At 52.2% G+C, this 15,056-nt stretch overlaps 44 non-coding genes and 22 pseudogenes across 44 annotated transcripts; all 66 read left to right on the top strand.

The window, feature by feature from the left end:
- The first annotated feature begins 1 nt into the window (after nucleotide 1).
- Nucleotides 2–110, top strand: LOC131113795 (5S ribosomal RNA; annotated as a pseudogene).
- A 112-nt stretch (nucleotides 111–222) lies between these two features.
- On the top strand, nucleotides 223–341 carry LOC131114945 (5S ribosomal RNA). Its single transcript, XR_009122241.1, has one exon. It is a non-coding gene; the product is annotated as a 5S ribosomal RNA (ribosomal RNA).
- Nucleotides 342–452: 111 nt separating this feature from the next.
- Nucleotides 453–571, top strand: LOC131117500 (5S ribosomal RNA). Its single transcript, XR_009124715.1, has one exon. It is a non-coding gene; the product is annotated as a 5S ribosomal RNA (ribosomal RNA).
- Nucleotides 572–682: 111 nt separating this feature from the next.
- On the top strand, nucleotides 683–801 carry LOC131114947 (5S ribosomal RNA). Its single transcript, XR_009122243.1, has one exon. It is a non-coding gene; the product is annotated as a 5S ribosomal RNA (ribosomal RNA).
- Nucleotides 802–913: 112 nt separating this feature from the next.
- Nucleotides 914–1,032, top strand: LOC131114948 (5S ribosomal RNA). Its single transcript, XR_009122244.1, has one exon. It is a non-coding gene; the product is annotated as a 5S ribosomal RNA (ribosomal RNA).
- Nucleotides 1,033–1,144: 112 nt separating this feature from the next.
- Nucleotides 1,145–1,263, top strand: LOC131117901 (5S ribosomal RNA). The gene has a single exon (XR_009125103.1). It is a non-coding gene; the product is annotated as a 5S ribosomal RNA (ribosomal RNA).
- Nucleotides 1,264–1,375: 112 nt separating this feature from the next.
- Nucleotides 1,376–1,494, top strand: LOC131114949 (5S ribosomal RNA). Its single transcript, XR_009122245.1, has one exon. It is a non-coding gene; the product is annotated as a 5S ribosomal RNA (ribosomal RNA).
- Nucleotides 1,495–1,605: 111 nt separating this feature from the next.
- On the top strand, nucleotides 1,606–1,714 carry LOC131114138 (5S ribosomal RNA; annotated as a pseudogene).
- Nucleotides 1,715–1,826: 112 nt separating this feature from the next.
- Nucleotides 1,827–1,944, top strand: LOC131113996 (5S ribosomal RNA; annotated as a pseudogene).
- A 112-nt stretch (nucleotides 1,945–2,056) lies between these two features.
- On the top strand, nucleotides 2,057–2,175 carry LOC131118290 (5S ribosomal RNA). Its single transcript, XR_009125455.1, has one exon. It is a non-coding gene; the product is annotated as a 5S ribosomal RNA (ribosomal RNA).
- Nucleotides 2,176–2,287: 112 nt separating this feature from the next.
- LOC131113796 (5S ribosomal RNA) lies at nucleotides 2,288–2,396 on the top strand (annotated as a pseudogene).
- Nucleotides 2,397–2,508: 112 nt separating this feature from the next.
- On the top strand, nucleotides 2,509–2,627 carry LOC131114950 (5S ribosomal RNA). The gene has a single exon (XR_009122246.1). It is a non-coding gene; the product is annotated as a 5S ribosomal RNA (ribosomal RNA).
- Nucleotides 2,628–2,738: 111 nt separating this feature from the next.
- Nucleotides 2,739–2,857, top strand: LOC131117501 (5S ribosomal RNA). Its single transcript, XR_009124716.1, has one exon. It is a non-coding gene; the product is annotated as a 5S ribosomal RNA (ribosomal RNA).
- Nucleotides 2,858–2,968: 111 nt separating this feature from the next.
- Nucleotides 2,969–3,087, top strand: LOC131114951 (5S ribosomal RNA). The gene has a single exon (XR_009122247.1). It is a non-coding gene; the product is annotated as a 5S ribosomal RNA (ribosomal RNA).
- A 112-nt stretch (nucleotides 3,088–3,199) lies between these two features.
- Nucleotides 3,200–3,318, top strand: LOC131114952 (5S ribosomal RNA). Its single transcript, XR_009122248.1, has one exon. It is a non-coding gene; the product is annotated as a 5S ribosomal RNA (ribosomal RNA).
- A 112-nt stretch (nucleotides 3,319–3,430) lies between these two features.
- Nucleotides 3,431–3,549, top strand: LOC131117912 (5S ribosomal RNA). The gene has a single exon (XR_009125114.1). It is a non-coding gene; the product is annotated as a 5S ribosomal RNA (ribosomal RNA).
- Nucleotides 3,550–3,661: 112 nt separating this feature from the next.
- Nucleotides 3,662–3,780, top strand: LOC131114953 (5S ribosomal RNA). Its single transcript, XR_009122249.1, has one exon. It is a non-coding gene; the product is annotated as a 5S ribosomal RNA (ribosomal RNA).
- A 111-nt stretch (nucleotides 3,781–3,891) lies between these two features.
- Nucleotides 3,892–4,000, top strand: LOC131114139 (5S ribosomal RNA; annotated as a pseudogene).
- Nucleotides 4,001–4,112: 112 nt separating this feature from the next.
- Nucleotides 4,113–4,230, top strand: LOC131113997 (5S ribosomal RNA; annotated as a pseudogene).
- A 112-nt stretch (nucleotides 4,231–4,342) lies between these two features.
- LOC131118291 (5S ribosomal RNA) lies at nucleotides 4,343–4,461 on the top strand. Its single transcript, XR_009125456.1, has one exon. It is a non-coding gene; the product is annotated as a 5S ribosomal RNA (ribosomal RNA).
- A 112-nt stretch (nucleotides 4,462–4,573) lies between these two features.
- On the top strand, nucleotides 4,574–4,682 carry LOC131112330 (5S ribosomal RNA; annotated as a pseudogene).
- Nucleotides 4,683–4,794: 112 nt separating this feature from the next.
- On the top strand, nucleotides 4,795–4,912 carry LOC131119195 (5S ribosomal RNA). Its single transcript, XR_009126322.1, has one exon. It is a non-coding gene; the product is annotated as a 5S ribosomal RNA (ribosomal RNA).
- A 112-nt stretch (nucleotides 4,913–5,024) lies between these two features.
- LOC131114955 (5S ribosomal RNA) lies at nucleotides 5,025–5,143 on the top strand. The gene has a single exon (XR_009122250.1). It is a non-coding gene; the product is annotated as a 5S ribosomal RNA (ribosomal RNA).
- A 112-nt stretch (nucleotides 5,144–5,255) lies between these two features.
- On the top strand, nucleotides 5,256–5,374 carry LOC131114956 (5S ribosomal RNA). Its single transcript, XR_009122251.1, has one exon. It is a non-coding gene; the product is annotated as a 5S ribosomal RNA (ribosomal RNA).
- Nucleotides 5,375–5,486: 112 nt separating this feature from the next.
- On the top strand, nucleotides 5,487–5,595 carry LOC131113726 (5S ribosomal RNA; annotated as a pseudogene).
- A 111-nt stretch (nucleotides 5,596–5,706) lies between these two features.
- Nucleotides 5,707–5,825, top strand: LOC131118352 (5S ribosomal RNA). The gene has a single exon (XR_009125515.1). It is a non-coding gene; the product is annotated as a 5S ribosomal RNA (ribosomal RNA).
- A 112-nt stretch (nucleotides 5,826–5,937) lies between these two features.
- Nucleotides 5,938–6,056, top strand: LOC131112084 (5S ribosomal RNA; annotated as a pseudogene).
- A 112-nt stretch (nucleotides 6,057–6,168) lies between these two features.
- LOC131112920 (5S ribosomal RNA) lies at nucleotides 6,169–6,277 on the top strand (annotated as a pseudogene).
- Nucleotides 6,278–6,389: 112 nt separating this feature from the next.
- LOC131114957 (5S ribosomal RNA) lies at nucleotides 6,390–6,508 on the top strand. The gene has a single exon (XR_009122252.1). It is a non-coding gene; the product is annotated as a 5S ribosomal RNA (ribosomal RNA).
- Nucleotides 6,509–6,619: 111 nt separating this feature from the next.
- On the top strand, nucleotides 6,620–6,738 carry LOC131117502 (5S ribosomal RNA). Its single transcript, XR_009124717.1, has one exon. It is a non-coding gene; the product is annotated as a 5S ribosomal RNA (ribosomal RNA).
- Nucleotides 6,739–6,849: 111 nt separating this feature from the next.
- LOC131114959 (5S ribosomal RNA) lies at nucleotides 6,850–6,968 on the top strand. Its single transcript, XR_009122254.1, has one exon. It is a non-coding gene; the product is annotated as a 5S ribosomal RNA (ribosomal RNA).
- Nucleotides 6,969–7,080: 112 nt separating this feature from the next.
- On the top strand, nucleotides 7,081–7,199 carry LOC131114960 (5S ribosomal RNA). The gene has a single exon (XR_009122255.1). It is a non-coding gene; the product is annotated as a 5S ribosomal RNA (ribosomal RNA).
- A 112-nt stretch (nucleotides 7,200–7,311) lies between these two features.
- On the top strand, nucleotides 7,312–7,430 carry LOC131117923 (5S ribosomal RNA). Its single transcript, XR_009125125.1, has one exon. It is a non-coding gene; the product is annotated as a 5S ribosomal RNA (ribosomal RNA).
- A 112-nt stretch (nucleotides 7,431–7,542) lies between these two features.
- On the top strand, nucleotides 7,543–7,661 carry LOC131114961 (5S ribosomal RNA). Its single transcript, XR_009122256.1, has one exon. It is a non-coding gene; the product is annotated as a 5S ribosomal RNA (ribosomal RNA).
- Nucleotides 7,662–7,772: 111 nt separating this feature from the next.
- On the top strand, nucleotides 7,773–7,881 carry LOC131114140 (5S ribosomal RNA; annotated as a pseudogene).
- A 112-nt stretch (nucleotides 7,882–7,993) lies between these two features.
- Nucleotides 7,994–8,111, top strand: LOC131113512 (5S ribosomal RNA; annotated as a pseudogene).
- Nucleotides 8,112–8,223: 112 nt separating this feature from the next.
- LOC131118292 (5S ribosomal RNA) lies at nucleotides 8,224–8,342 on the top strand. The gene has a single exon (XR_009125457.1). It is a non-coding gene; the product is annotated as a 5S ribosomal RNA (ribosomal RNA).
- A 112-nt stretch (nucleotides 8,343–8,454) lies between these two features.
- On the top strand, nucleotides 8,455–8,563 carry LOC131112331 (5S ribosomal RNA; annotated as a pseudogene).
- A 112-nt stretch (nucleotides 8,564–8,675) lies between these two features.
- On the top strand, nucleotides 8,676–8,793 carry LOC131119197 (5S ribosomal RNA). Its single transcript, XR_009126323.1, has one exon. It is a non-coding gene; the product is annotated as a 5S ribosomal RNA (ribosomal RNA).
- A 112-nt stretch (nucleotides 8,794–8,905) lies between these two features.
- On the top strand, nucleotides 8,906–9,024 carry LOC131114962 (5S ribosomal RNA). Its single transcript, XR_009122257.1, has one exon. It is a non-coding gene; the product is annotated as a 5S ribosomal RNA (ribosomal RNA).
- A 112-nt stretch (nucleotides 9,025–9,136) lies between these two features.
- LOC131114963 (5S ribosomal RNA) lies at nucleotides 9,137–9,255 on the top strand. The gene has a single exon (XR_009122258.1). It is a non-coding gene; the product is annotated as a 5S ribosomal RNA (ribosomal RNA).
- Nucleotides 9,256–9,367: 112 nt separating this feature from the next.
- On the top strand, nucleotides 9,368–9,476 carry LOC131113727 (5S ribosomal RNA; annotated as a pseudogene).
- A 111-nt stretch (nucleotides 9,477–9,587) lies between these two features.
- On the top strand, nucleotides 9,588–9,706 carry LOC131118353 (5S ribosomal RNA). The gene has a single exon (XR_009125516.1). It is a non-coding gene; the product is annotated as a 5S ribosomal RNA (ribosomal RNA).
- Nucleotides 9,707–9,818: 112 nt separating this feature from the next.
- On the top strand, nucleotides 9,819–9,937 carry LOC131112085 (5S ribosomal RNA; annotated as a pseudogene).
- Nucleotides 9,938–10,049: 112 nt separating this feature from the next.
- LOC131112921 (5S ribosomal RNA) lies at nucleotides 10,050–10,158 on the top strand (annotated as a pseudogene).
- A 112-nt stretch (nucleotides 10,159–10,270) lies between these two features.
- On the top strand, nucleotides 10,271–10,389 carry LOC131114964 (5S ribosomal RNA). The gene has a single exon (XR_009122259.1). It is a non-coding gene; the product is annotated as a 5S ribosomal RNA (ribosomal RNA).
- Nucleotides 10,390–10,500: 111 nt separating this feature from the next.
- On the top strand, nucleotides 10,501–10,619 carry LOC131117503 (5S ribosomal RNA). The gene has a single exon (XR_009124718.1). It is a non-coding gene; the product is annotated as a 5S ribosomal RNA (ribosomal RNA).
- A 111-nt stretch (nucleotides 10,620–10,730) lies between these two features.
- Nucleotides 10,731–10,849, top strand: LOC131114965 (5S ribosomal RNA). Its single transcript, XR_009122260.1, has one exon. It is a non-coding gene; the product is annotated as a 5S ribosomal RNA (ribosomal RNA).
- Nucleotides 10,850–10,961: 112 nt separating this feature from the next.
- On the top strand, nucleotides 10,962–11,080 carry LOC131114966 (5S ribosomal RNA). Its single transcript, XR_009122261.1, has one exon. It is a non-coding gene; the product is annotated as a 5S ribosomal RNA (ribosomal RNA).
- A 112-nt stretch (nucleotides 11,081–11,192) lies between these two features.
- LOC131117935 (5S ribosomal RNA) lies at nucleotides 11,193–11,311 on the top strand. Its single transcript, XR_009125136.1, has one exon. It is a non-coding gene; the product is annotated as a 5S ribosomal RNA (ribosomal RNA).
- Nucleotides 11,312–11,423: 112 nt separating this feature from the next.
- LOC131114967 (5S ribosomal RNA) lies at nucleotides 11,424–11,542 on the top strand. Its single transcript, XR_009122262.1, has one exon. It is a non-coding gene; the product is annotated as a 5S ribosomal RNA (ribosomal RNA).
- Nucleotides 11,543–11,653: 111 nt separating this feature from the next.
- Nucleotides 11,654–11,762, top strand: LOC131114202 (5S ribosomal RNA; annotated as a pseudogene).
- A 112-nt stretch (nucleotides 11,763–11,874) lies between these two features.
- Nucleotides 11,875–11,992, top strand: LOC131113513 (5S ribosomal RNA; annotated as a pseudogene).
- Nucleotides 11,993–12,104: 112 nt separating this feature from the next.
- LOC131118294 (5S ribosomal RNA) lies at nucleotides 12,105–12,223 on the top strand. The gene has a single exon (XR_009125459.1). It is a non-coding gene; the product is annotated as a 5S ribosomal RNA (ribosomal RNA).
- A 112-nt stretch (nucleotides 12,224–12,335) lies between these two features.
- Nucleotides 12,336–12,444, top strand: LOC131112332 (5S ribosomal RNA; annotated as a pseudogene).
- A 112-nt stretch (nucleotides 12,445–12,556) lies between these two features.
- On the top strand, nucleotides 12,557–12,674 carry LOC131111455 (5S ribosomal RNA). Its single transcript, XR_009121167.1, has one exon. It is a non-coding gene; the product is annotated as a 5S ribosomal RNA (ribosomal RNA).
- Nucleotides 12,675–12,786: 112 nt separating this feature from the next.
- On the top strand, nucleotides 12,787–12,905 carry LOC131114968 (5S ribosomal RNA). The gene has a single exon (XR_009122263.1). It is a non-coding gene; the product is annotated as a 5S ribosomal RNA (ribosomal RNA).
- A 112-nt stretch (nucleotides 12,906–13,017) lies between these two features.
- On the top strand, nucleotides 13,018–13,136 carry LOC131114971 (5S ribosomal RNA). The gene has a single exon (XR_009122265.1). It is a non-coding gene; the product is annotated as a 5S ribosomal RNA (ribosomal RNA).
- A 112-nt stretch (nucleotides 13,137–13,248) lies between these two features.
- Nucleotides 13,249–13,357, top strand: LOC131113728 (5S ribosomal RNA; annotated as a pseudogene).
- A 111-nt stretch (nucleotides 13,358–13,468) lies between these two features.
- Nucleotides 13,469–13,587, top strand: LOC131113952 (5S ribosomal RNA). The gene has a single exon (XR_009121550.1). It is a non-coding gene; the product is annotated as a 5S ribosomal RNA (ribosomal RNA).
- Nucleotides 13,588–13,699: 112 nt separating this feature from the next.
- On the top strand, nucleotides 13,700–13,818 carry LOC131116762 (5S ribosomal RNA). Its single transcript, XR_009124000.1, has one exon. It is a non-coding gene; the product is annotated as a 5S ribosomal RNA (ribosomal RNA).
- A 112-nt stretch (nucleotides 13,819–13,930) lies between these two features.
- LOC131111969 (5S ribosomal RNA) lies at nucleotides 13,931–14,039 on the top strand (annotated as a pseudogene).
- Nucleotides 14,040–14,150: 111 nt separating this feature from the next.
- Nucleotides 14,151–14,269, top strand: LOC131116636 (5S ribosomal RNA). Its single transcript, XR_009123877.1, has one exon. It is a non-coding gene; the product is annotated as a 5S ribosomal RNA (ribosomal RNA).
- Nucleotides 14,270–14,381: 112 nt separating this feature from the next.
- Nucleotides 14,382–14,500, top strand: LOC131116215 (5S ribosomal RNA). Its single transcript, XR_009123472.1, has one exon. It is a non-coding gene; the product is annotated as a 5S ribosomal RNA (ribosomal RNA).
- Nucleotides 14,501–14,612: 112 nt separating this feature from the next.
- Nucleotides 14,613–14,720, top strand: LOC131114125 (5S ribosomal RNA; annotated as a pseudogene).
- A 112-nt stretch (nucleotides 14,721–14,832) lies between these two features.
- Nucleotides 14,833–14,951, top strand: LOC131118413 (5S ribosomal RNA). The gene has a single exon (XR_009125582.1). It is a non-coding gene; the product is annotated as a 5S ribosomal RNA (ribosomal RNA).
- Nucleotides 14,952–15,056: the final 105 nt, after the last annotated feature.

Below are 15,056 nucleotides of genomic sequence, written 5' to 3' on the forward strand. Positions count from 1 at the left end.
AGCTTACGGCCATACTATCCTGAAAACGCCTGATCTCGGAAGCTAAGCAGGGGCGGGCCTGGTTAGTACTTGGATGGGAGACCGCCTGTGAATACCAGGTGCTGTAAGCTTTTTATGGTTTCTGCTCTTGCCTGACAGCAGAGGGCGCTGTTTGACACTTTTTGCTGTAGTCTAGTTTGGCCTGCGTCACCTTCAAATAGGATCTTTTCAGTTGACCTGGCAGCTTACGGCCATACTACCCTGAAAACGCCCGATCTCGTCCGATCTCGGAAGCTAAGCAGGGGCGGGCCTGGTTAGTACTTGGATGGGAGACCGCCTGGGAATACCAGGTGCTGTAAGCTTTTTATGGTTTCTGCTCTAGCCTGACAGCAGAGGGCGCTGTTTGACACTTTTTGCTGGATCTAGTTTGGCCTGCGTCGCCTTCAAATAAGATCTTTTCAGTTGTCCTGGCAGCTTACGGCCATACTACCCTGAAAACGCCCGATCTCGTCCGATCTCGGAAGCTAAGCAGGGGCGGGCCTGGTTAGTACTTGGATGGGAGACAGCCTGGGAATACCAGGTGCTGTAAGCTTTTTGTGGTTCCTGCTCTAGCCTGACAGCAGAGGGCGCTGTTTGACACTTTTTGCTGGATCTGGTTTGGCCTGCGTCGCCTTCAAATAAGATCTTTTCAGTTGACCTGGCAGCTTACGGCCATACTACCCTGAAAACGCCCGATCTCGTCCGATCTCGGAAGCTAAGCAGGGGCGGGCCTGGTTAGTACTTGGATGGGAGACCGCCTGGGAATACCAGGTGCTGTAAGCTTTTTATGGTTTCTGCTCTTGCCTGACAGCAGAGGGCGCTGTTTGACACTTTTTGCTGGAGTCTAGTTTGGCCTGCGTCTCCTTCAAATAGGATCTTTTCAGTTGTCCTGGCAGCTTACGGCCATACTACCCTGAAAACGCCCGATCTCGTCCGATCTCGGAAGCTAAGCAGGGGCGGGCCTGGTTAGTACTTGGATGGGAGACCGCCTGGGAATACCAGGTGCTGTAAGCTTTTTATGGTTTCTGCTCTTGCCTGACAGCAGAGGGCGCTGTTTGACACTTTTTGCTGGAGTCTAGTTTGGCCTGCGTCGCCTTCAAATAGGATCTTTTCAGTTGATGTGGCAGCTTACGGCCATACTACCCTGAAAACGCCCGATCTCGTCCGATCTCGGAAGCTAAGCAGGGGCGGGCCTGGTTAGTACTTGGATGGGAGACCGCCTGGGAATACCAGGTGCCGTAAGCTTTTCATGGTTTCTGCTCTTGCCTGACAGCAGAGGGCGCTGTTTGACACGTTTTGCTGGAGTCTAGTTTGGCCTGTGTCACCGTCAAATAGGATCTTTTCAGTTGACCTGGCAGCTTACGGCCATACTACCCTGAAAACGCCCGATCTCGTCCGATCTCGGAAGCTAAGCAGGGGCGGGCCTGGTTAGTACTTGGATGGGAGACCGCCTGGGAATACCAGGTGCTGTAAGCTTTTTATGGTTTCTGCTGTAGCCTGACAGCAGAGGGCGCTGTTTGACACTTTTTGCTTGATCTAGTTTGGCCTGCGTCGCCTTCAAATAAGATCTTTTCAGTTGTCCTGGCAGCTTACGGCCATACTACCCTGAAAACGCCCAATCTCGGAAGCTAAGCAGGGGCGGGCCTGGTTTGTACTTGGATGGGAGACCGCCTGTGAATACTAGGTGCTGTAAGCTTTTTATGGTTTCTGGTCTTGCCTGACAGCAGATGGCGCTGTTTGACACTTTTTGCTGTAGTCTAGTTTGGCCTGTGTCACCTTCAAATAGGATCTTTTCAGTTGACCTGGCAGCTTAGGCCATACTACCCTGAAAACGCCCAATCTCGTACGATCTCGGAAACTAAGCAGGGCCGGGCCTGGTTAGTACTTGGAGGGGAGACCACCTGTGAATACCAGGTGCTGTAAGCTTTTTATGGTTTCTGCTCTTGCCTGACAGCAGAGGGCGCTGTTTGACACTTTTTGCTGTAGTCTAGTTTGGCCTGCGTCACCTTCAAATAGGATCTTTTCAGTTGAGCTGGCAGCTTACGGCCATACTACCCTGAAAACGCCCGATCTCGTCCGATCTCGGAAGCTAAGCAGGGGCGGTCCTGGTTAGTACTTGGATGGGAGACCGCCTGGGATTACCAGGTGCTGTAAGCTTTTTATGGTTTCTGCTCTTGCCTGACAGCAGAGGGCGCTGTTTGACACTTTTTGCTGGAGTCTAGTTTGGCCTGCGTCTTCTTCAAATAGGATCTTTTCAGTTGTCCTGGCAGCTTACGGCCATACTATCCTGAAAACGCCTGATCTCGGAAGCTAAGCAGGGGCGGGCCTGGTTAGTACTTGGATGGGAGACCGCCTGTGAATACCAGGTGCTGTAAGCTTTTTATGGTTTCTGCTCTTGCCTGACAGCAGAGGGCGCTGTTTGACACTTTTTGCTGTAGTCTAGTTTGGCCTGCGTCACCTTCAAATAGGATCTTTTCAGTTGACCTGGCAGCTTACGGCCATACTACCCTGAAAACGCCCGATCTCGTCCGATCTCGGAAGCTAAGCAGGGGCGGGCCTGGTTAGTACTTGGATGGGAGACCGCCTGGGAATACCAGGTGCTGTAAGCTTTTTATGGTTTCTGCTCTAGCCTGACAGCAGAGGGCGCTGTTTGACACTTTTTGCTGGATCTAGTTTGGCCTGCGTCGCCTTCAAATAAGATCTTTTCAGTTGTCCTGGCAGCTTACGGCCATACTACCCTGAAAACGCCCGATCTCGTCCGATCTCGGAAGCTAAGCAGGGGCGGGCCTGGTTAGTACTTGGATGGGAGACAGCCTGGGAATACCAGGTGCTGTAAGCTTTTTGTGGTTCCTGCTCTAGCCTGACAGCAGAGGGCGCTGTTTGACACTTTTTGCTGGATCTGGTTTGGCCTGCGTCGCCTTCAAATAAGATCTTTTCAGTTGACCTGGCAGCTTACGGCCATACTACCCTGAAAACGCCCGATCTCGTCCGATCTCGGAAGCTAAGCAGGGGCGGGCCTGGTTAGTACTTGGATGGGAGACCGCCTGGGAATACCAGGTGCTGTAAGCTTTTTATGGTTTCTGCTCTTGCCTGACAGCAGAGGGCGCTGTTTGACACTTTTTGCTGGAGTCTAGTTTGGCCTGCGTCTCCTTCAAATAGGATCTTTTCAGTTGTCCTGGCAGCTTACGGCCATACTACCCTGAAAACGCCCGATCTCGTCCGATCTCGGAAGCTAAGCAGGGGCGGGCCTGGTTAGTACTTGGATGGGAGACCGCCTGGGAATACCAGGTGCTGTAAGCTTTTTATGGTTTCTGCTCTTGCCTGACAGCAGAGGGCGCTGTTTGACACTTTTTGCTGGAGTCTAGTTTGGCCTGCGTCGCCTTCAAATAGGATCTTTTCAGTTGATGTGGCAGCTTACGGCCATACTACCCTGAAAACGCCCGATCTCGTCCGATCTCGGAAGCTAAGCAGGGGCGGGCCTGGTTAGTACTTGGATGGGAGACCGCCTGGGAATACCAGGTGCCGTAAGCTTTTCATGGTTTCTGCTCTTGCCTGACAGCAGAGGGCGCTGTTTGACACGTTTTGCTGGAGTCTAGTTTGGCCTGTGTCACCGTCAAATAGGATCTTTTCAGTTGACCTGGCAGCTTACGGCCATACTACCCTGAAAACGCCCGATCTCGTCCGATCTCGGAAGCTAAGCAGGGGCGGGCCTGGTTAGTACTTGGATGGGAGACCGCCTGGGAATACCAGGTGCTGTAAGCTTTTTATGGTTTCTGCTGTAGCCTGACAGCAGAGGGCGCTGTTTGACACTTTTTGCTTGATCTAGTTTGGCCTGCGTCGCCTTCAAATAAGATCTTTTCAGTTGTCCTGGCAGCTTACGGCCATACTACCCTGAAAACGCCCAATCTCGGAAGCTAAGCAGGGGCGGGCCTGGTTTGTACTTGGATGGGAGACCGCCTGTGAATACTAGGTGCTGTAAGCTTTTTATGGTTTCTGGTCTTGCCTGACAGCAGATGGCGCTGTTTGACACTTTTTGCTGTAGTCTAGTTTGGCCTGTGTCACCTTCAAATAGGATCTTTTCAGTTGACCTGGCAGCTTAGGCCATACTACCCTGAAAACGCCCAATCTCGTACGATCTCGGAAACTAAGCAGGGCCGGGCCTGGTTAGTACTTGGAGGGGAGACCACCTGTGAATACCAGGTGCTGTAAGCTTTTTATGGTTTCTGCTCTTGCCTGACAGCAGAGGGCGCTGTTTGACACTTTTTGCTGTAGTCTAGTTTGGCCTGCGTCACCTTCAAATAGGATCTTTTCAGTTGAGCTGGCAGCTTACGGCCATACTACCCTGAAAACGCCCGATCTCGTCCGATCTCGGAAGCTAAGCAGGGGCGGTCCTGGTTAGTACTTGGATGGGAGACCGCCTGGGATTACCAGGTGCTGTAAGCTTTTTATGGTTTCTGCTCTTGCCTGACAGCAGAGGGCGCTGTTTGACACTTTTTGCTGGAGTCTAGTTTGGCCTGCGTCTTCTTCAAATAGGATCTTTTCAGTTGTCCTGGCAGCTTACGGCCATACTACCCTGAAAACGCCCGATCTCGGAAGCTAAGCAGGGGCGGGCCTGGTTAGTACTTGGATGGGAGACCGCCTGTGAATACCAGGTGCTGTAAGCTTTTTATGGTTTCTGCTCTTGCCTGACAGCAGAGGGCGCTGTTTGACACTTTTTGCTGTAGTCTAGTTTGGCCTGCGTCACCTTCAAATAGGATCTTTTCAGTTGACCTCGCAGCTTAGGCCATACTACCCTGAAAACGCCCGATCTCGTACGATCTCGGAAGCTAAGCAGGGCCGGGCCTGGTTAGTACTTGGATGGGAGACCGCCTGTGAATACCAGGTGCTGTAAGCTTTTTATGGTTTCTGCTCTTGCCTGACAGCAGAGGGCGCTGTTTGACACTTTTTGCTGTAGTCTAGTTTGGCCTGCGTCACCTTCAAATAGGATCTTTTCAGTTGACCTGGCAGCTTACGGCCATACTACCCTGAAAACGCCCGATCTCGTCCGATCTCGGAAGCTAAGCAGGGGCGGGCCTGGTTAGTACTTGGATGGGAGACCGCCTGGGAATACCAGGTGCTGTAAGCTTTTTATGGTTTCTGCTCTTGCCTGACAGCAGAGGGCACTGTTTGACACTTTTTGCTGGAGTCTAGTTTGGCCTGCGTCGCCTTCAAATAGGATCTTTTCAGTTGATGTGGCAGCTTACGGCCATACTACCCTGAAAACGCCCGATCTCGTCCGATCTCGGAAGCTAAGCAGGGGCGGGCCTGGTTAGTACTTGGATGGGAGACCGCCTGGGAATACCAGGTGCTGTAAGCTTTTTATGGTTTCTGCTCTTGCCTGACAGCAGAGGGCGCTGTTTGACACTTTTTGCTGGAGTCTCGTTTGGCCTGCGTCGCCTTCAAATAGGATCTTTACAGTTGCCCTGGCAGCTTACGGCCACACTGCCCTGAAAATGCCTGATCTCGGAAGCTAAGCAGGGGAGGGCCTGGTTAGTACTTGGATGGGAGACCGCCTGGGAATACCAGGTGCTGTAAGCTTTTTATGGTTTCTGCTCTAGCCTGACAGCAGAGGGCGCTGTTTGACACTTTTTGCTGGATCTAGTTTGGCCTGCGTCGCCTTCAAACAAGATCTTTTCAGTTGTCCTGGCAGCTTACGGCCATACCACCCTGAAAACGCCTGATCTCGTCCGATCTCGGAAGCTAAGCAGGGGCGGGCCTGGTTAGTACTTGGATGGTAGACCGCCTGGGAATACCAGCTGCTGTAAGCTTTTCATGGTTTCTGCTCTTGCCTGACAGCAGCGGGCGCTGTTTGACATGTTTTGCTGGAGTCTAGTTTGTCCTGCGTCGCCTTCAAATAGGATCTTTTCAGTTGCCTTGGCAGCTTTTGGCCATACTACCCTGAAAAAGCCCGATCTCGTCCGATCTCGGAAGCTAAGCAGGGGCGGTCCTGGTTAGTACTTGGATGGGAGACCGCCTGGGATTACCAGGTGCTGTAAGCTTTTTATGGTTTCTGCTCTTGCCTGACAGCAGAGGGCGCTGTTTGACACTTTTTGCTGGAGTCTAGTTTGGCCTGCGTCTTCTTCAAATAGGATCTTTTCAGTTGTCCTGGCAGCTTACGGCCATACTATCCTGAAAACGCCCGATCTCGGAAGCTAAGCAGGGGCGGGCCTGGTTAGTACTTGGATGGGAGACCGCCTGTGAATACCAGGTGCTGTAAGCTTTTTATGGTTTCTGCTCTTGCCTGACAGCAGAGGGCGCTGTTTGACACTTTTTGCTGTAGTCTAGTTTGGCCTGCGTCACCTTCAAATAGGATCTTTTCAGTTGACCTGGCAGCTTACGGCCATACTACCCTGAAAACGCCCGATCTCGTCCGATCTCGGAAGCTAAGCAGGGGCGGGCCTGGTTAGTACTTGGATGGGAGACCGCCTGGGAATACCAGGTGCTGTAAGCTTTTTATGGTTTCTGCTCTAGCCTGACAGCAGAGGGCGCTGTTTGACACTTTTTGCTGGATCTAGTTTGGCCTGCGTCGCCTTCAAATAAGATCTTTTCAGTTGTCCTGGCAGCTTACGGCCATACTACCCTGAAAACGCCCGATCTCGTCCGATCTCGGAAGCTAAGCAGGGGCGGGCCTGGTTAGTACTTGGATGGGAGACAGCCTGGGAATACCAGGTGCTGTAAGCTTTTTGTGGTTCCTGCTCTAGCCTGACAGCAGAGGGCGCTGTTTGACACTTTTTGCTGGATCTAGTTTGGCCTGCGTCGCCTTCAAATAAGATCTTTTCAGTTGACCTGGCAGCTTACGGCCATACTACCCTGAAAACGCCCGATCTCGTCCGATCTCGGAAGCTAAGCAGGGGCGGGCCTGGTTAGTACTTGGATGGGAGACCGCCTGGGAATACCAGGTGCTGTAAGCTTTTTATGGTTTCTGCTCTTGCCTGACAGCAGAGGGCGCTGTTTGACACTTTTTGCTGGAGTCTAGTTTGGCCTGCGTCTCCTTCAAATAGGATCTTTTCAGTTGTCCTGGCAGCTTACGGCCATACTACCCTGAAAACGCCCGATCTCGTCCGATCTCGGAAGCTAAGCAGGGGCGGGCCTGGTTAGTACTTGGATGGGAGACCGCCTGGGAATACCAGGTGCTGTAAGCTTTTTATGGTTTCTGCTCTTGCCTGACAGCAGAGGGCGCTGTTTGACACTTTTTGCTGGAGTCTAGTTTGGCCTGCGTCGCCTTCAAATAGGATCTTTTCAGTTGATGTGGCAGCTTACGGCCATACTACCCTGAAAACGCCCGATCTCGTCCGATCTCGGAAGCTAAGCAGGGGCGGGCCTGGTTAGTACTTGGATGGGAGACCGCCTGGGAATACCAGGTGCCGTAAGCTTTTCATGGTTTCTGCTCTTGCCTGACAGCAGAGGGCGCTGTTTGACATGTTTTGCTGGAGTCTAGTTTGGCCTGTGTCACCGTCAAATAGGATCTTTTCAGTTGACCTGGCAGCTTACGGCCATACTACCCTGAAAACGCCCGATCTCGTCCGATCTCGGAAGCTAAGCAGGGGCGGGCCTGGTTAGTACTTGGATGGGAGACCGCCTGGGAATACCAGGTGCTGTAAGCTTTTTATGGTTTCTGCTGTAGCCTGACAGCAGAGGGCGCTGTTTGACACTTTTTGCTTGATCTAGTTTGGCCTGCGTCGCCTTCAAATAAGATCTTTTCAGTTGTCCTGGCAGCTTACGGCCATACTACCCTGAAAACGCCCAATCTCGGAAGCTAAGCAGGGGCGGGCCTGGTTTGTACTTGGATGGGAGACCGCCTGTGAATACTAGGTGCTGTAAGCTTTTTATGGTTTCTGCTCTTGCCTGACAGCAGATGGCGCTGTTTGACACTTTTTGCTGTAGTCTAGTTTGGCCTGTGTCACCTTCAAATAGGATCTTTTCAGTTGACCTGGCAGCTTAGGCCATACTACCCTGAAAACGCCCAATCTCGTACGATCTCGGAAGCTAAGCAGGGCCGGGCCTGGTTAGTACTTGGAGGGGAGACCACCTGTGAATACCAGGTGCTGTAAGCTTTTTATGGTTTCTGCTCTTGCCTGACAGCAGAGGGCGCTGTTTGACACTTTTTGCTGTAGTCTAGTTTGGCCTGCGTCACCTTCAAATAGGATCTTTTCAGTTGAGCTGGCAGCTTACGGCCATACTACCCTGAAAACGCCCGATCTCGTCCGATCTCGGAAGCTAAGCAGGGGCGGTCCTGGTTAGTACTTGGATGGGAGACCGCCTGGGATTACCAGGTGCTGTAAGCTTTTTATGGTTTCTGCTCTTGCCTGACAGCAGAGGGCGCTGTTTGACACTTTTTGCTGGAGTCTAGTTTGGCCTGCGTCTTCTTCAAATAGGATCTTTTCAGTTGTCCTGGCAGCTTACGGCCATACTACCCTGAAAACGCCCGATCTCGGAAGCTAAGCAGGGGCGGGCCTGGTTAGTACTTGGATGGGAGACCGCCTGTGAATACCAGGTGCTGTAAGCTTTTTATGGTTTCTGCTCTTGCCTGACAGCAGAGGGCGCTGTTTGACACTTTTTGCTGTAGTCTAGTTTGGCCTGCGTCACCTTCAAATAGGATCTTTTCAGTTGACCTCGCAGCTTAGGCCATACTACCCTGAAAACGCCCGATCTCGTACGATCTCGGAAGCTAAGCAGGGCCGGGCCTGGTTAGTACTTGGATGGGAGACCGCCTGTGAATACCAGGTGCTGTAAGCTTTTTATGGTTTCTGCTCTTGCCTGACAGCAGAGGGCGCTGTTTGACACTTTTTGCTGTAGTCTAGTTTGGCCTGCGTCACCTTCAAATAGGATCTTTTCAGTTGACCTGGCAGCTTACGGCCATACTACCCTGAAAACGCCCGATCTCGTCCGATCTCGGAAGCTAAGCAGGGGCGGGCCTGGTTAGTACTTGGATGGGAGACCGCCTGGGAATACCAGGTGCTGTAAGCTTTTTATGGTTTCTGCTCTTGCCTGACAGCAGAGGGCACTGTTTGACACTTTTTGCTGGAGTCTAGTTTGGCCTGCGTCGCCTTCAAATAGGATCTTTTCAGTTGATGTGGCAGCTTACGGCCATACTACCCTGAAAACGCCCGATCTCGTCCGATCTCGGAAGCTAAGCAGGGGCGGGCCTGGTTAGTACTTGGATGGGAGACCGCCTGGGAATACCAGGTGCTGTAAGCTTTTTATGGTTTCTGCTCTTGCCTGACAGCAGAGGGCGCTGTTTGACACTTTTTGCTGGAGTCTAGTTTGGCCTGCGTCGCCTTCAAATAGGATCTTTACAGTTGCCCTGGCAGCTTACGGCCACACTGCCCTGAAAATGCCTGATCTCGGAAGCTAAGCAGGGGAGGGCCTGGTTAGTACTTGGATGGGAGACCGCCTGGGAATACCAGGTGCTGTAAGCTTTTTATGGTTTCTGCTCTAGCCTGACAGCAGAGGGCGCTGTTTGACACTTTTTGCTGGATCTAGTTTGGCCTGCGTCGCCTTCAAACAAGATCTTTTCAGTTGTCCTGGCAGCTTACGGCCATACCACCCTGAAAACGCCTGATCTCGTCCGATCTCGGAAGCTAAGCAGGGGCGGGCCTGGTTAGTACTTGGATGGTAGACCGCCTGGGAATACCAGCTGCTGTAAGCTTTTCATGGTTTCTGCTCTTGCCTGACAGCAGCGGGCGCTGTTTGACATGTTTTGCTGGAGTCTAGTTTGTCCTGCGTCGCCTTCAAATAGGATCTTTTCAGTTGCCTTGGCAGCTTTTGGCCATACTACCCTGAAAAAGCCCGATCTCGTCCGATCTCGGAAGCTAAGCAGGGGCGGTCCTGGTTAGTACTTGGATGGGAGACCGCCTGGGATTACCAGGTGCTGTAAGCTTTTTATGGTTTCTGCTCTTGCCTGACAGCAGAGGGCGCTGTTTGACACTTTTTGCTGGAGTCTAGTTTGGCCTGCGTCTTCTTCAAATAGGATCTTTTCAGTTGTCCTGGCAGCTTACGGCCATACTATCCTGAAAACGCCCGATCTCGGAAGCTAAGCAGGGGCGGGCCTGGTTAGTACTTGGATGGGAGACCGCCTGTGAATACCAGGTGCTGTAAGCTTTTTATGGTTTCTGCTCTTGCCTGACAGCAGAGGGCGCTGTTTGACACTTTTTGCTGTAGTCTAGTTTGGCCTGCGTCACCTTCAAATAGGATCTTTTCAGTTGACCTGGCAGCTTACGGCCATACTACCCTGAAAACGCCCGATCTCGTCCGATCTCGGAAGCTAAGCAGGGGCGGGCCTGGTTAGTACTTGGATGGGAGACCGCCTGGGAATACCAGGTGCTGTAAGCTTTTTATGGTTTCTGCTCTAGCCTGACAGCAGAGGGCGCTGTTTGACACTTTTTGCTGGATCTAGTTTGGCCTGCGTCGCCTTCAAATAAGATCTTTTCAGTTGTCCTGGCAGCTTACGGCCATACTACCCTGAAAACGCCCGATCTCGTCCGATCTCGGAAGCTAAGCAGGGGCGGGCCTGGTTAGTACTTGGATGGGAGACAGCCTGGGAATACCAGGTGCTGTAAGCTTTTTGTGGTTCCTGCTCTAGCCTGACAGCAGAGGGCGCTGTTTGACACTTTTTGCTGGATCTAGTTTGGCCTGCGTCGCCTTCAAATAAGATCTTTTCAGTTGACCTGGCAGCTTACGGCCATACTACCCTGAAAACGCCCGATCTCGTCCGATCTCGGAAGCTAAGCAGGGGCGGGCCTGGTTAGTACTTGGATGGGAGACCGCCTGGGAATACCAGGTGCTGTAAGCTTTTTATGGTTTCTGCTCTTGCCTGACAGCAGAGGGCGCTGTTTGACACTTTTTGCTGGAGTCTAGTTTGGCCTGCGTCTCCTTCAAATAGGATCTTTTCAGTTGTCCTGGCAGCTTACGGCCATACTACCCTGAAAACGCCCGATCTCGTCCGATCTCGGAAGCTAAGCAGGGGCGGGCCTGGTTAGTACTTGGATGGGAGACCGCCTGGGAATACCAGGTGCTGTAAGCTTTTTATGGTTTCTGCTCTTGCCTGACAGCAGAGGGCGCTGTTTGACACTTTTTGCTGGAGTCTAGTTTGGCCTGCGTCGCCTTCAAATAGGATCTTTTCAGTTGATGTGGCAGCTTACGGCCATACTACCCTGAAAACGCCCGATCTCGTCCGATCTCGGAAGCTAAGCAGGGGCGGGCCTGGTTAGTACTTGGATGGGAGACCGCCTGGGAATACCAGGTGCCGTAAGCTTTTCATGGTTTCTGCTCTTGCCTGACAGCAGAGGGCGCTGTTTGACATGTTTTGCTGGAGTCTAGTTTGGCCTGTGTCACCGTCAAATAGGATCTTTTCAGTTGACCTGGCAGCTTACGGCCATACTACCCTGAAAACGCCCGATCTCGTCCGATCTCGGAAGCTAAGCAGGGGCGGGCCTGGTTAGTACTTGGATGGGAGACCGCCTGGGAATACCAGGTGCTGTAAGCTTTTTATGGTTTCTGCTGTAGCCTGACAGCAGAGGGCGCTGTTTGACACTTTTTGCTTGATCTAGTTTGGCCTGCGTCGCCTTCAAATAAGATCTTTTCAGTTGTCCTGGCAGCTTACGGCCATACTACCCTGAAAACGCCCAATCTCGGAAGCGAAGCAGGGGCGGGCCTGGTTTGTACTTGGATGGGAGACCGCCTGTGAATACTAGGTGCTGTAAGCTTTTTATGGTTTCTGCTCTTGCCTGACAGCAGATGGCGCTGTTTGACACTTTTTGCTGTAGTCTAGTTTGGCCTGTGTCACCTTCAAATAGGATCTTTTCAGTTGACCTGGCAGCTTAGGCCATACTACCCTGAAAACGCCCAATCTCGTACGATCTCGGAAGCTAAGCAGGGCCGGGCCTGGTTAGTACTTGGAGGGGAGACCACCTGTGAATACCAGGTGCTGTAAGCTTTTTATGGTTTCTGCTCTTGCCTGACAGCAGAGGGCGCTGTTTGACACTTTTTGCTGTAGTCTAGTTTGGCCTGCGTCACCTTCAAATAGGATCTTTTCAGTTGAGCTGGCAGCTTACGGCCATACTACCCTGAAAACGCCCGATCTCGTCCGATCTCGGAAGCTAAGCAGGGGCGGTCCTGGTTAGTACTTGGATGGGAGACCGCCTGGGATTACCAGGTGCTGTAAGCTTTTTATGGTTTCTGCTCTTGCCTGACAGCAGAGGGCGCTGTTTGACACTTTTTGCTGGAGTCTAGTTTGGCCTGCGTCTTCTTCAAATAGGATCTTTTCAGTTGTCCTGGCAGCTTACGGCCATACTACCCTGAAAACGCCCGATCTCGGAAGCTAAGCAGGGGCGGGCCTGGTTAGTACTTGGATGGGAGACCGCCTGTGAATACCAGGTGCTGTAAGCTTTTTATGGTTTCTGCTCTTGCCTGACAGCAGAGGGCGCTGTTTGACACTTTTTGCTGTAGTCTAGTTTGGCCTGCGTCACCTTCAAATAGGATCTTTTCAGTTGACCTCGCAGCTTAGGCCATACTACCCTGAAAACGCCCGATCTCGTACGATCTCGGAAGCTAAGCAGGGCCGGGCCTGGTTAGTACTTGGATGGGAGACCGCCTGTGAATACCAGGTGCTGTAAGCTTTTTATGGTTTCTGCTCTTGCCTGACAGCAGAGGGCGCTGTTTGACACTTTTTGCTGTAGTCTAGTTTGGCCTGCGTCACCTTCAAATAGGATCTTTTCAGTTGACCTGGCAGCTTACGGCCATACTACCCTGAAAACGCCCGATCTCGTCCGATCTCGGAAGCTAAGCAGGGGCGGGCCTGGTTAGTACTTGGATGGGAGACCGCCTGGGAATACCAGGTGCTGTAAGCTTTTTATGGTTTCTGCTCTTGCCTGACAGCAGAGGGCACTGTTTGACACTTTTTGCTGGAGTCTAGTTTGGCCTGCGTCGCCTTCAAATAGGATCTTTTCAGTTGATGTGGCAGCTTACGGCCATACTACCCTGAAAACGCCCGATCTCGTCCGATCTCGGAAGCTAAGCAGGGGCGGGCCTGGTTAGTACTTGGATGGGAGACCGCCTGGGAATACCAGGTGCTGTAAGCTTTTTATGGTTTCTGCTCTTGCCTGACAGCAGAGGGCGCTGTTTGACACTTTTTGCTGGAGTCTAGTTTGGCCTGCGTCGCCTTCAAATAGGATCTTTACAGTTGCCCTGGCAGCTTACGGCCACACTGCCCTGAAAATGCCTGATCTCGGAAGCTAAGCAGGGGAGGGCCTGGTTAGTACTTGGATGGGAGACCGCCTGGGAATACCAGGTGCTGTAAGCTTTTTATGGTTTCTGCTCTAGCCTGACAGCAGAGGGCGCTGTTTGACACTTTTTGCTGGATCTAGTTTGGCCTGCGTCGCCTTCAAATAAGATCTTTTCAGTTGTCCTGGCAGCTTACGGCCATACCACCCTGAAAACGCCTGATCTCGTCCGATCTCGGAAGCTAAGCAGGGGCGGGCCTGGTTAGTACTTGGATGGGAGACCGCCTGGGAATACCAGGTGCTGTAAGCTTTTCATGGTTTCTGCTCTTGCCTGACAGCAGAGGGCGCTGTTTGACACCTTTTGCTGGAGTCTAGTTTGGCCTGCGTCGCCTTCAAATAGGATCTTTTCAGTTGATGTGGCAGCTTACGGCCATACTACCCTGAAAACGCCCGATCTCGTCCGATCTCGGAAGCTAAGCAGGGGCGAGCCTGGTTAGTACTTGGATGGGAGACCGCCTGGGAATACCAGGTGCTGTAAGCTTTTCATGGTTTCTGCTCTTGCCTGACAGCAGAGGGCGCTGTTTGACATGTTTTGCTGGAGTCTAGTTTGGCCTGCGTCACCTTCAAATAGGATCTTTTCAGTTGACCTGGCAGCTTACGGCCATACTACCCTGAAAACGCCCGATCTCGGAAGCTAAGCAGGGGCGGGCCTGGTTAGTACTTGGATGGGAGACCGCCTGGGAATACCAGGTGCTGTAAGCTTTTTATGGTTTCTGCTCTAGCCTGACAGCAGAGGGCGCTGTTTGACACTTTTTGCTGGATCTAGTTTGGCCTGCGTCGCCTTCAAATAAGATCTTTTCAGTTGTCCTGGCAGCTTACGGCCATACTACCCTGAAAACGCCCGATCTCGTCCGATCTCGGAAGCTAAGCAGGGGTGGGCCTGGTTAGTACTTGGATGGGAGACCGCCTGGCAATACCAGGTGCTGTAAGCCTTTTATGGTTTCTGCTCTTGCCTGACAGCAGAGGGCGCTGTTTGACACTTTTTGCTGGAGTCTAGTTTGGCCTGCGTCGCCTTCAAATAGGATCTTTTCATTTGCCCTGGCAGCTTACGGCCATACTACCCTGAAAACGCCCGATCTCGTCCGATCTCGGAAGCTAAGCAGGGGCGGGCCTGGTTAGTACTTGGATGGGAGACCGCCTGGGAATACCAGGTGCTGTACGCTTTTTATGGTTTCTGCTCTTGCCTGACAGCAGAGGGCGCTGTTTGACACTTTTTGCTGGAGTCTAGTTTGTCCTGTGTCGCCTTCAAATAGGATCTTTTCAGTTGCCTTGGCAGCTTTTGGCCATACTACCCTGAAAACGCCCGATCTCGGAAGCTAAGCAGGGGCGGGCCTGGTTATACTTGGATGGGAGACCGCCTGGGAATACCAGGTGCTGTAAGCTTTTTATGGTTTCTGCTCTTGCCTGACAGCAGAGGGCGCTGTTTGACATGTTTTGCTGGAGTCTAGTTTGGCCTGCGTCACCTTCAAATAGGATTTTTTCAGTTGACCTGGCAGCTTACGGCCATACTACCTTGAAAACGCCCGATCTCGTCCGATCTCGGAAGCTAAGCACGGGCGGGCATGGTTAGTACTTGAATGGGAGACCGCCTGGGAATACCAGGTGCTGTAAGCTTTTTATGGTTTCTGCTCTTGCCTAACAGCAGAGGGCGCTGTTTGACACTTTTTGCTGGAGTCTAGTTTGGCCTGCGTCGCCTTCAAATAGGATCTTTTCAGTTGC

Source organism: Doryrhamphus excisus, unplaced genomic scaffold (genome assembly GCF_030265055.1).
Source record: "Doryrhamphus excisus isolate RoL2022-K1 unplaced genomic scaffold, RoL_Dexc_1.0 HiC_scaffold_25, whole genome shotgun sequence".
Taxonomy (NCBI): domain Eukaryota; kingdom Metazoa; phylum Chordata; class Actinopteri; order Syngnathiformes; family Syngnathidae; genus Doryrhamphus; species Doryrhamphus excisus.